Below are 12447 nucleotides of genomic sequence, written 5' to 3' on the forward strand. Positions count from 1 at the left end.
AGGAGGACAGAAACAGAAAATACAGATCTATTGTTGTGGTGACTACATAACTTTCAGTTCTGATGTTGGCTTTCCATGCATTCCTCAATGTATGGGGCAGAGTTCCCTGCTACTGTAATGGGGGGGAGTTGGCATAATGGTTGAAGTGTCTACCTTACAGACATAAGATGCAGGGCTTGATTCTCACATGGAGTAATTGGCTCGGCTTAAAATGGCCAACAAGGTGCATTTAGCTTAGTACTAATCTATGAACCTATGAACAGCTGAGTGGTCTAATGGAAGGATATTCTGGAACACAGATGGATCCAAACAAGCTCTTGATCTGGCCTGTATGTCCAATTTATAAGAGGATATGAAAATATGGACCTTGGACAAGGTAATGGCAGCAAGATATCATCAAAAGGTTCTCTGGAAAAGAAGGCTGTCAACGAAGCTACAGATCTAGTAGAATGGGCTATTTGGGGTTCAGACTGTGATAAACCCCTTTCTTTCTAGACATAAGATACACATTCAGATAACCAACAGTAAACAGTAACTTTGGATACTCCCTTTCCCATCTTGACAAGGAAGTAGGAAACAAATTGATTAGTTTTCCTGAAGGCTTTTGTCCAATGTACATAGAATGTTAACTGATGGTGAACATCTAGTAAGTGTAATGTGTAAACTTTGGGAAAAATACAGGAAGATTTATAAATTGGTTGATAGATGACTCAGAAGCCACCTTTGGAAGCTAAGAAAAGTTAGTTCTCAAAAGCACCCTGTCTTTGTGAAAAAACATGTATGGAGATTTTGCAAACAAGACATGGAGCTCAGACGTTCTTCTAGTAGAAGTAATACAACTCAATCTGAAATCATCTTTGACAATAGATTCAAATGGAGGGTTGGCCAGGGAATGCAGTAAAATGGCAATGTCTCAGGAAGGAATTGAATCTCTGATCTCTAAAGAAAAGCTCCTCTAACACATTTTTTGTATACTTCCAGTTCACATCCATAGCTCCTCACATGCAGACTTTTTTTGGGTCTGGCTTCTTTAACTAAGCAACTTACCAGCTAACATTATACAGTATTAGAAAGTGCAAAGAATTCTTAACAAAATAACAACAAGATTGTTAATTTGGGATGTGCTGCAGTACAGAAAATCACAATTTGTCACATATTATTCATATTTTCATATTTATGTTCACATTTTTATTAACTGAGAGACCTACGGGTTACAGATGGGTATGGGTGGGACACGCCATGGTAAGATACAAGGAAAATCCATTGCCATTGTCTAGTTATTTCTCACTGTATCTGAGATATTGTTAGTTGTTTATTAGCAGTTATGAAAATAAACAGTATTTCCATACATATTTAATATTTCAAAAACCAACAGACATACAAACTGTTGTATGACATAAGCTGAAACTTTATATATTGTTGAAAAATATATATTTGATATTTGCACTGTAATTTGCACATCTTGAGAGATAGTGTTATTTATATTGCTAAATATACAATTAAGCATATGTTTTCATATGTCAATATCTCAATAAACATGCATTCATAGAGGAAATTTATTGTTGTCATGGGAAAGCTTACGTTTGTTTAACAAAAATGTTCTAACAATATATGTCTAGGTTGTACAGTTTCCAAGGTATGACACTTTGTGAAAGTTTAGTAAAAATATAATTTGGGGATCATGTGCTTATAATACATTATAGTATTTATGGAAAGACTATGAAAGCGCTGTTATCACTGTAAAGAATGCTTTTTACTTACAACATTACTATCTGTACAATTTTAAGCACTTTCACTGTTCACACAATATTTTCATTTATCTTATGCTTTTAACTTTATTTTTCGGAAAATGATCTGGAATGCAAGCTGTGTGTACAGGCTGCTAGAGGTCTGACATTCAGCATCATATAGGTGTTGAAAGAGTTAAGGATGCGATGGGAGTGTGATCCTCACCAATGTGAAAGAAAGATAAGACTGCTAATTGTACTCTGATAGTTGAGTAGCTTAGCTAGCTCCATTCTGAAAAAGACAAGCCACGAAGAGGAGCTGAAAAAGGATCAACATTGTTCTCAACTGCCCAGATGGAGAACTTTTTCCATTTACTTTTGCAAATCTTATATGTAAGAAGGTTTCTGGGACAAAGTCAGGATACGAAAAATTGAAAACCTGGAATGTCTCACCATCACTGAAATAGGGGAAACCATGCAGTCAACTTGAGGGATTGAGTATCTGGGTGAAGTGAACCTGACGGGTGGGAGAGTGGATCTGGAGCCAAGCCCAATACCCAGGGAGAGTGTACCAGACGAAGCAAGAGGAAGGGAAGCCATATTTGTCAAAGCCGGTAGGGGGCTATGAGGATGACTGTGACCTTCTTGGCCAGTGCTTTCTGTAAGAATTTTGAAATCAAGTAATGGGATGGAAGGCACAAAGGAGCTCTGAAGTCCAACTGTAGGTCACAGCATCCCTCAGTGACTCCCCGCCTGGGGGAATCAGACAGAAAGGCTTGCTGTACTTGGTGTTGTGGGGAGATGTGAAGAAGTTCTAATGATGGCAGTCCCAATGGCCGAATATCTGCTCCATGACTGTTGGATTGAGAGACTACTTGTGAGGGAGAAGGACAGACCTGTTTAACCTGCCCTCTAACACACTGGACGTCCTTAGAATATGCATTGCTATTACAAAGTGGTGAGAAGATATCGCTCGTTACCACACACTCATGCTATACTGACATAGTGGATAAGATCTGGGTCCTCCTGGACTGTTGATGTACCAAATGATTTCCATGTTATCTGTTTGGATAAAGATCACATCTGAGAGGACAGAGTCCCTGAAAGGCCTGCAACACTAGCAGGAATGCTCTCCAATATACTGATGTGAAGACTGACCTCTGATTGTGATCATGTGCCTTTCACTGATTTTCCCAGGTAATGCCCCACCCCAAGTGAGAAGTATCCTTTGTCACAGTGGCTTGTGGAGAGGGAAGATTGAAAGGATATCCTTAAGAAACATGTGGTGACTCAAACTATCACTGGACATGAGTTTTGCAAATCTTCATTAAAGACACGTGGAAAGACATGGGTTGCTGTTTTAATGACCACTAGACTGTAAGAGTCGACTGTAGAACTCGCATGTAGTACCTGGCCAAGGGAACCAGGGTAATCAAAACTGCCATGGAGTTTAGAAGACAAAGAATCATTTTTTGTTGGTGGCTTCTGACAGGATAAAACAGCCAAGACTTGATGATGAATTTATGTAATCCTGTTTTGGGGAAGTTTTGTAGTTTGGAGCTTTGCGTCCAACGGAGCTCTTATGAACTCTAAAGACTGAGCTGATTGAAAGTTTGGACTTTGTCAGATTCACAGTAATTACTAGGTCTGAACACAGATGGGGCAAGGAGTCCTTAGCTCAGATGAGTGGATCTCTAGTAGGGACAGTGACGAGCCAGAGATCAAAATAAGCAAATAAACAGATCCCCTGCAGGCAGAAATGAGCTGCTACTACTGACACACATTTGGTGAACACCGTGGTGGTGGTGGTGGGTGGGTGGGGGTGATTGAAGGTTACAGCTCTGAACTGAAAAAATAAGTTATGTATTTACCATAATGTTCCATCTGCGTTGTCTCTCTTCACTTACCATTGACACATGGATCCAGTTCCAAAATCGGAACAGACTCCGATGCTACTACAGCTCGTGCCAGCCAAAAGCTCTCGAACTTCACCTCTACCCACAATTCCTCTCACAATTACCGCAGATCAAGCTTGCAGAGAACGTATAGATAATAGAAAAGGAAGCCTAACTGGAAGCCAAATCTACTATACTTGCAAGGTCACAGAGTCAAGGATAAATGAAGACAGACAACACAGATGGAACATTATGGTAAGTACATAACTTCTTTATCTGATGTTGTCAACCTTCATTTTATCCTTGACAGATGGGACAGAGTCCCCAGCTACTTTAGATCCTGGGTGGCCCTAAGAAAGGATATTCCTGAGTACCATAGAGCCAAAGGATGCAGTTCCCCTGGAGACTATATCTAATTTGTAATGAGTGATAAAGGTATGAGGAATGGCCCATGTAGTAGCTGCACATGTTTCTTCCATGGAGGCCCTGGAATGAAAGACAGCTGAAGTAGATACAGATCTGGTGGAATGCGCTCTAACTGAAGTAGGTAGTTTGAGTTTATTTTGGTTGTAGACAAAGGTAACGCAATCCCTAAGCCATCTTGATAACGTAACTTTTGAGACCGGTTTACCAAAGGCAGGTCCTGAAAAGGATACAAATAATTAGCCCAATTTCCTAGAAAGTTTTGTTCTGTCCAGGTAAAAAGGTAACTGTGGACATCCAGCAGATGCAAGCAATATTCACAATTTTTTGAAAAATTTGGAAAGAAGACTGGCAAGTCTATAGACTTGTTAATATTAGATTCTGACACCACTTTGGGGAGAAAAGACAGACTGGTTCTTAGCGACACTCTCTCCTTGTGAAAAATGATATAAGGATGTCTCATACAAAGCCTATAATTTGGAAATTCTCTTGGTAGACATGACAGCCACCAGGAAGAGGGTTTTCCAAGACAGAAATCTAAGGTCGCAAGTAGCTGCAGGCTCAAAGAGCTGTTGAACTACACACTGTAGAACTACAGTCAAATCCCGTGGTGCTATAAGGTTTTGCATAAATGATGAGATATCAAGGAATGATCATCAAATCCATTATGAAAATTGGAAATAGCTATGAACTAGACTAACTGTGGAAGTAGAAGCTCCCAATTCAAATAATGCTAAATATTCCAGGACTATATAAACTGATGCTGAAAAGGGGTCTATATTGTTTGTATGGGCCCAAAGTGAAAATCTCTTCCATTTTCTAAAGAAAAGTTTCCTAGTGGATGGTTTTGGGAAGCCAGTAGAATCTTTTTCCTGAAGAAGGTAAGTTATTCTGCTTGGCAATTACTGGAATTAGAGATACCAAGCCGTCAGCATGAGATTGTGGAGACTGGTATGCACCAAACCCTGTAGGTGGGACAACAGGTCCGCAGCTGGGACCAGAATTCAAGGACGGTGAACCAGGTGAGGCCAAAGGAAGGGGAACCAGACTTGACGGGCCCAATAGGATGCAATGAAAATTACTTTGCTTCTCAACCTTTGGGCTTTCCTCAAAAACTGTGGGATTAGTGGAGTAGGTGAAAGGCATATAGTAGTCCCGGTGGCCAATCTAGGGGAAGTGCATCTCTCAGGGACTCCGTGTGTGTGTGTGTGTGTGTGGGGGGGGGGTAGGGCAAAATAGCTGCTGCATTTGTTGTTTATTGGAGAGGCGAAAAGATCACAAGGCTGACCTCAATGATGAAAGATCTTCATCATTATGTTGTGACTGAGAGACCACTTGTGAGGCAGGAGGATGCATCTGTTCACTTTGTCTGCAATCATGGAGTTTCCCGGGATATGCATTGCTATCAGAAAGTGGTTGGAAGCGATAGCCCATTGCAAAATCCTGAGGGCTTCCCGACATAAGGGGTAGGGATCTGGTTCCCCGTTTGTTGATGTACCAGACTACCGACATGTTGTCTGATTGGACTCCAACTGTCCTAGAAGGAAGGACAAACTGAAATGCCTGCAATACTAAAAGCACTGCCCTCAATTCTAGGATTTTGATGTCAAATTGGACTCTTGCAGGGACCAAGTGCCTTGAACAGTTTTTCCCAGATAATGCCCCCCTCCACCCCATCTAGGAAGCGTCTGTGGCCACTATGGCTTTGGGCAGAGAGGGAGAAATGGTGCGGCCTCAGAGCGGCAAACGAGGTAATGGAGAGAGAGGCATTGTGGCTAGCGTGAGCTGTTTAACGGCCAAGTTGGTTCTGAGAGGTCGGAACAGAGTCCCATCTGTCAAGAATGAATGAAGACTGACAACATCAGATGCAATGATATAGTCGAGGTCCTGAACCTACTGGCTAATGTCACAAACAAGGGAAGTGAGTCTGCACAGTCTTAAAATCACTGGAAATAGAGAAACCATGTGGTCAGTTTGACAGCATGGGCATCAGGACATTGGATCTCCTAAGGGTGAGATAAGAGATCCCGAATGGGCTCCAGAATCCATGGAGGATATTTCAGATGAGACTTGAGAGACAGAAACTGCACCAGACAAGACCAAAAAAGGGAGAATGAGGGTGACAGAGCTCTTCAACCTGCTGGCTTTTTGGAGAAACTTAGAGTTCAATGATAGAGGGGGAAAGGCATAAAGAAGACTGGGGAGCCAATCCTGAAATCAAGCATTCCTCGAGGAATCCCCCCAGAGGGGGGATTAGAGTGAAGTATCTTGCTGTATTTGTTGTTTAAGGGAAAAGCAAGAAGGTTGTAATAAGATTGGCCCATACGGCTAAAAATCAGTTTCATAACTGGTTGATTGAGGGACCAATCATGAGGAATCAAACTAGACCTACTGAGTCTGTCTGCCAGAGTGTTGGATTTCCCCAGTATGTGTGTTGCAATTAAAAAGTTGTTTGAAGAAATTGCCCATTCCTAAATCTTCATGGCCTCTCTGCACAAGGGGTAGGAACAGATTCCTCCTTGTTTGTTGATGTACTAAATTACTGACATGTTGTTGGTGTGTACTGCAACAGTCCCCAGAAGGAGAACATCCTGAAAGGCTTGCAATGGCAGTAGGAAAACTCATCGCTAGAAAGATGGTATGCAACCTGGTCTCCAAGGAACACCACGTGCTTAGGACCATCTTTCACTTGAAATGCCCCCCCGCCACACACACACACACACACACACTCTGGATGGGAAGTGTCCCTGGTCACTGTGGCTGTGGAGAGGGGAGTGGGTAGAAGAAACAGCCTGCCTAGGAACAGGTCGTCTGACTGAACCCATCAGCTAAGATGACGTTTGTAAATTGGTTTTATAGGAACAGGTACAGGCTAAAAAGTAAAAGATCCATGAGCTTGTAGAATTAATCTTGCTGGAGGGGACCAGAAGCAACAGTGAGTCCCACACAAGTTTTCTTAATAACGTGATGTAGTGAAGAATCAAAGATGCTATCTGGTTTGTGGTATTCAAGCGAGAGCTTATGAATTCCAAATTCTGTACAAGGAATAGATTTGATTTTGCCACACTTACAGTAATACACAGGGACCTGGAGATTTGAAATAGGTGATTCCCGGCTTGTAACAGTTGATACCTGGTTGGAGCAGTAAGGGGGCAGTTGTACAGTTATGGCAACAACTGAAAAAGTGCAGTTTTGTACCTACCATAAATGTAGATGTTCGAGGATCCACATTGCTGCAGTCCTAACTATTGGGTAGTCCGCGCTGTCAGTCAGTCCGAATACCAAGTATATGGCTGGCGTCGGTCAGGAAGCTGCGATACTGGCGTCAGTGCGTCCACTAATACTTCGGCGTCGCGCGCACGTCATATCCTTCTTCCAGAAGAGCCCCAGAATAGAAGAGAAGAAAAAGAAAAAACCCAACAAAACCAAAATCATAATATATATACAATATATACAATATATGCAATATAAAATATACAGAATTAGAACCCTACAACCACACCTACACAACCCTAGGAGGAGGGTGAGGGAAGGAGGGAGGAGTAGGGTGGCATGGTAGTTACATGTGGAACATCGACAATCTATATAGGTGGTAAACTGTTCTATGTTCTTCATTCCCTGCAATCTGCAGAGGCAGTCTAAAACAACAATCATAAAAAGCAAAGAGTGATAACATGCCGCTGGCAATAGCAAAAAGGAAGCAGGAGCTGTGCCTTGAGAGGAAGAAGGTGGTAGGGCTAGACCCTAGACTTACTTACTGTAAGGAGGTAGCCTGTAAAAAAGTATGCACTCACACCTTAAAAGCTGTTGCAGAGCCAAAAGGCCATGTGTGGAATGAGGCCCAATCCCAGCTGGAATCACAGTTGCCATGATGGGAATAACCCTAATCCCAAATGGAATCACCCCCGAAAATGATGAATTTTTCACAATGCAATGCCCTGAGAATCCACCTAGAAACAAACAAACAACTGAACAAAAGCTAAAAATGAGGGCAAAGCAAAAATAATCAACAATATGCTGATTGTGCCACAAAGTGTGCTTAGTCCTTAATAAATTTCCCTTGGCCTTGCCTGTGTACATCTGGGTGCAAATGAATTTTTTCCTTTTTAAAAGCCACTTCTGCATAAAGCAGGCAGGCAAAATAAGGATTTGGTTTTAAAAGCACACTACAAAAAAACACTAAAAGGCATAAAGGAAGCCAATCTGTAATGTAGCGACCCCTATCCTTATGAAAAATAAAAAAACCAGTCTTGCCATAGTCTTCTGTCACTCAATTTGTTCAGCTGCAGCAGAGGAAACAAAGTCTTTTTAGTCAAGTATGACAAGTATCAGAGTTCAGCAGGCTCAACCAGGCTCAAAAGTCTTTGAAGTAAGTGCCTCTGCTTAAAGAGTGCAGGAACAAGCGATGTGAAACAATCACGTGGGGACAATCATAGTGAGCTAAATCTAAGAAATTGCTGCAACAAGGAGAAGAAAACAATGGTGGGTCAATCTCATAGTGAGCTGAAGATGTTGCAGAATGAATCTTAAATTTCTGAAAAGACCAAATTCTGAAAAATACTCAGTAAGAATATTGAAGAGCTTCACACACTCAACATGTTCTCTTGAATTCTCCAAATTCTTTTATAAAGTCCAAGAATAAAAAAATCTCTTTATTTTTTGAGACCTGGGGTCTTTTCCAGATGAGAATAGGCCAATAAACCCATAATCAGGAGAAGTGAACTGTGGAGGTAGTTGAAAGGACCTGCTGTCTTTCAAAACAAGAATGGAATCAGGTGCAGATGGCCAGGAGTGAAGCTTGACATTGAGCGAGGATGTGGTCAGCCTACTGAAATAAGGCCATCTGAATCAGGGAAAATCATCTGGAGCTACACCAGTGCTGCGAGGCAAGTCTGGAGCTGGAAGAAGAGCGAGGCCAATCTGGAGCTATTGGAAAGATTTTCCAACACTTGTAAGAGCTGACCTTTTCGCAAACTTGTGTGAGTTTTTGCAGAGGTGTGCTAACGCATACGGCTGAAGATTTTTGTGTGATGAAACCTCTTTGGTAGAAATCCAAGCTGTGTGATTCAACTTACTCAGAACTTTTGAATTGGATGACTGTGGTGTTTTAGGACACTGTGAAGCGAACAGATCTGTAGAGATCCAGTTTGGAGCTTGTCAACTTTGCTAATACATCTAGATCACATTGCAGAGTTCGGGGGGAAATCGGCAGAAACTGCTTAACACAAATCATGTAGAGTGTATTGCTCGTTAGAAACCTTGCCCTGATTGCTTGCCTGTGTTTGTTAAGCATGGAATGTACCTTGTGTGTTGATTGCCTGCATCATGGGTAAGTTGATGTTCCCCTCAACATCTCTGCCCAATTATGACAGTTGTGTTGTCTGCCATTATCATGTGCTGCCCTGGAAAATATCTCAGGCATGTTGATATGTCAAACTGGTCTGCTAACATCTCCTTTGAGTTGATATGTAGATGCATCTGTGAGCTGGCGAGGCCAAATGTCTTGTATCCACTTCGTTCATTTGAAAGCTCCCCTCAAGGTGACCTTTGGCATCTGTGTCCAGAATTCCTGAGATCCTCTATTAGAATTTTCAGAGTCCCTTGTTTAGGTGTATGTCACCATAGACAGTGAAAAAATCTTTTGAGGTGCAAGAATTATTATTTGAATGACAGTGTCCAGCAGAGATATAGTGCAGTGTCCCATTGGGAAGGCTTAGAATTGTAAGTTCCAAATATGCAGTTTGAGGAGGGTCAGTTTCAGAAATAGACTGGGTAGATGCTTTGGACTGTGGAGGTTCTCAGCCGGACTAGGGTGATAGTTTCAGGAAGTAGCAGCTGTACCGTCTTTGTTTTGAAAGCACATGTCTTGAGAGGTCTGGGCTGCTGTATTCAGTCTCACTCCCAACCCAACTAGCATATTTAGCATGCTGTAGACTGGACTTTATTCTCTCAGAGGAATACCCTAGGCATGAACAAATGGCTAGGCAGATCTCCAAGTAAGGTAAGAAGGTCTTCCTTTTTAGCCTGAAGTAAGCTATCACTGGAGCCAGAACATAGATTTGAGATCAGTTTTAGTAGCAAGTGAGAAAAAGCCTTAGAAGGAGCCATGTTAATTGTTGATACTCACCAGAGCAGCAAGATAAGCCAAAGCAACTTGCACATTTTGAACTTGGGAAAATTTCCTAAAGTTTGAAATCCTAGATCCCCATTTCTGTAACCTAGTCTGTTAGCGACATGAAGGTAAAACTTCCTTGAGGAGTGAAAGAGTTGTCCAGTGAGACTTGGAAAATCTGAGGTAAAGCTCTTGGCCTTTCTTCAACATTTTGCTTTTGGGAATGTGTCATGTAGAGAGGAAGGACTGAGGCGACAAAAATTGCCCCTGGAGTAACTGAGAAAATCTGCTTGTGGCGGAACAGGGGATGAATAGGAATGTCTTGCCTTTCTGGCACAGGAACGGGAGAATGGTCTGAATTTGTAGTACCGGAGGAACCAGTATAGATGATCTTGTCAGTCTAGAGGGAGGAATGTCTGCTTCCCTTTTTTTCTTTGAGTCTGACTCTCTTCCTCCAAGAGGACCATGAGTGAAGACAGTCAGAACCCATTTGTCAGCAGGTCTTAAATCCCAATGAGAAAGGACTGCCCACAGTCTTCTGAACAGTCTGCAGATGGTACCCCTCCACCCCAGCAGCTGAGCAGGTGAGCTATTGCCCTACCCAACCTAGACAGTGACTGACCCCTGCCCTCCGCAGCAGTCTGAGGCAATTCCTTTAACATGCTAGGCTAAAAAAAACCCTTGAGCTCACCCCCTACCTAGCTAGACAGACCCCTAGACCTGGAATTGGGGAGCTTCTTCTTCCTCCATCCCTCCAAAGGCCAATTCAGAATACAAATCAGACCAAAACCTGCATCAAAAATGCTTCAGCTAACAATCTAGCTACTGCCCTGCATCTTCACTCTTCAGTGCCTCACAACCAAACCAAGCAACACATCAGACTAGAACCTAGCATCCAAGCATCTTGTCCAGATTTCAACTGCTAAGTAACACGGTCATGAATTTGCCAGGCGTTGCCTCACGAACCAACACCTTCAGTCTTGCAGGGACACCTTATTTTTCAACTGAGCAAAGAAACCACAGGCCCATTTTAACAACACCCTGGCAATCAGACAGGACTGGCTTAAAAGGCAAAGAAGAGCACTCAATACCATCCCCCCCTAGCATTATTAACGGAGGGTCAACTGCGAAGAAGACTGAACCCTTAACTTTCTTGTGAAAGAGGACTGGCCAAGCGCCCTCGGAGGATCCTAAAAAAGGAAGAAGTGAACACTTTCTTCAACCATCTATCTATAGCTTTAACCTCTTAATCCAGGAGGGAAGCATCCTTTAACCCCTGAGGCCTTATGCAGAAAACATCTTCCACCACATTCAAAACAGGAGGGAGGAGCAAAAGCCCCTGCCTATGAAAAAACAAAAACCTAATATACCTAGGGGTTTCCTGGAATCTCGGGAATCCTTCCAAGGATTTTACTCCTCCTCTCAAAACTTCTCTCTGAACATAGAAAATCACTCCTCAAGGAAAAGCTAAGGACCTACTCATCTGGGGTAATCAGAAAGAATTCCTAAGCCTTTTCTGGAATCATAGAAATCCTCACCTGCCATTTTAAAATGCTCCTCGCTTCAAGATGCCAAGTACTGCCTCTTATCCCAAGGCCCTCAGAACAACTAGCCCCAGGAGTAGAATCATCCACATCCAAGGAAGTTTCCTAAGGATAGTACTGAAGTGCTGGGCCAGCGAAGCACCTGCAAAGCTCCTCTTGCTCCTCTAACTCTCAGAGGAAACAACCCACCCTAGGCAAAACTCCAGGAGAGGGAGAGACCCTTAACATAGTAATCAAATCCTCTGCCCTTGGCCCTCTATGGAAACATGCAATCCTGTCCTTTACCCTCCCTACTCCCTGAGGAAGCAAAGGCTTCATTTTAGTAAAGCTACTGGAAGCAGCACAGAAGGGGAGGCTCTGACCACTCCAGTTCCTCCACTCCTGGCGCAGCCACCTGAGTCCGCCTTGCAGCCTGGCCTACTCTAGGCCAGGATACATCCTGTAACAGTTTGCTAACACTAACCCAACTCAAAAGAAACACTCTTAATAACTTCCCTTAATACTCTCTAACACTAATCTGACATCCAACAACCTCTCAGTTCAGAACAAACCTAACACAAAGTGTTTTTGTAGCCCGTTTAGCGAAGCAGTCGGGCTCAGGCGGCATTTTCGGTCATGGTACAGTGGGTCAAAACCTGGCAGCACAAAACCAACTTCTCATCGAAAAGCGTTTGTTAAATTGACATGGGTCGGAAACTCTGGCTAGGTGCGTGCTCAGGCCTTAAACCAAGGCTATCACAAAGTAT

The 12447-nt window shown here is 42.7% G+C and overlaps 1 protein-coding gene across 5 annotated transcripts in view; it reads right to left on the reverse strand.

Moving 5' to 3' along the window:
* The window catches only part of LOC122798392 (protein tyrosine phosphatase type IVA 3), a 636579-nt gene that overhangs the window by 149537 nt on the left and 474595 nt on the right, over nucleotides 1–12447 (reverse strand). The window lies entirely within an intron of this gene.

This window comes from Protopterus annectens, chromosome 3.part1, assembly GCF_019279795.1.
Source record: "Protopterus annectens isolate FY-2018-M chromosome 3.part1, PAN1.0, whole genome shotgun sequence".
Classification (NCBI taxonomy): domain Eukaryota; kingdom Metazoa; phylum Chordata; order Ceratodontiformes; family Protopteridae; genus Protopterus; species Protopterus annectens.